The following is a 1,432-nucleotide window of genomic DNA, read 5'->3' on the forward strand; positions in this document are numbered from 1 at the left end:
AGTAATAGCATTCCGTGCCTTTTTTTGCCATGTTAAGTTCCTGTAACATGTTTTTTGATAGCTCTAAACATTGCAAACTGATGTTATTCTTGTTAAGCCTGAAACTGTTATTATTTGCAATCTTGCTAGGTCCTTTTGAGCATGTTATAGTGCTTTCTGGAGATAGCTCAGTGTTCATGTTTTGTCATGCTTTACCTGTACTTCATGCCCATGCCTTTTGTTATTATGTTGGGGTGCTGTAGCTTGTTGTGTTGTTGCTTGCAAGATGCCTAGTTGCTGTTTTGGACAGCTTGTCCTTTAAACTTGTAGAGTGTGTGTGGAACCGTTGCTCCTTTTTGAGTGTGCTCTATATGAAACTTGCTTGATTTTGCATGTAGTTTCATATTATCATGTTGTATCCTTGTTTTGAGGTGTTTGCTTGATGTTTGTATGCATTTTGCATCAATGCCATGTTTGACTTGTTTTGCTCATATCTTCTAGGCCGTAGCTCCGAACTAAATGAACTTTATATGTAACTTGACTAGAATTTTGTGTAGATCCTCTTGGTGCTCTTTAACTTGCTGTTTAACAACTTCAACTTAATGTCTGTTCAGATCTGGACCAACTTTGAAACTTGCATATGAGGACTTGCCGGAATTGTTATATGTTGTTCGCGGCCTCATTTAAACTTGTTTTGATGTGTTGCTCTTGTTTGCATCATCTCTTGCCATGAGTTGCTTCATGTAGTCTTGTCTTTCATCATACTTGGTTGAGCATCATGTCATGTATATGTGTGGTGTGTTTACCATGTTGTGTGCTTCTTCTCGATAGTTCCCGTTTCGTTGCGATCGTGAGGATTCGTTCGTCTACGCTTGGTTCGGCTTCATCCGTTCGTCTTCTTCATGGACTCGTTCTTCTTCCTAGCGGGATTTCAGGCAAGATGTCACCTTGGATCTCACTACTATCATTGCTATGCTAGTTGCTTCGTTCTATCGCTATGCTGCGCTACCTATCTTTTGCTCTTCAAGCCTCCCAAATTGCCATGTCAGCCTCTAACCTTTTCACCCTTCCTAGCAAATCATTGCTTGGCTATGTTACCGCTTTTTGCTCAGCCCCTCTTATAGCGTTGCTAGTTGCAGGTGAAGTTGAAGATTGCCCCATGATGGACAGGATGATGTTGGGATATCACAATATCTCTTATTTAATCAATGCACCTATATACTTGGTAAAGGTTGGAAGACTCGGCCTTATGCATGGTGTTTCATTCCACTCTTACCGCCCTAGTTTCCGTCATACTGGTGTTATGTTCCCGGATTTTGCGTCCCTTACGCGGTTGGGTGATTTATGGGACCCCCTGGACAGTTCGCTTTGAATAAAACTCCTCCAGCAAGGCCCAACCTTGGTTTTACCATTTGCCTCACCTAGCCTTTTTCCCTTGGGAGTCGCGCATCCC

The sequence above is a fragment of the Triticum dicoccoides genome, chromosome 4B (genome assembly GCF_002162155.2).
Source record: "Triticum dicoccoides isolate Atlit2015 ecotype Zavitan chromosome 4B, WEW_v2.0, whole genome shotgun sequence".
NCBI lineage: Eukaryota > Viridiplantae > Streptophyta > Magnoliopsida > Poales > Poaceae > Triticum > Triticum dicoccoides.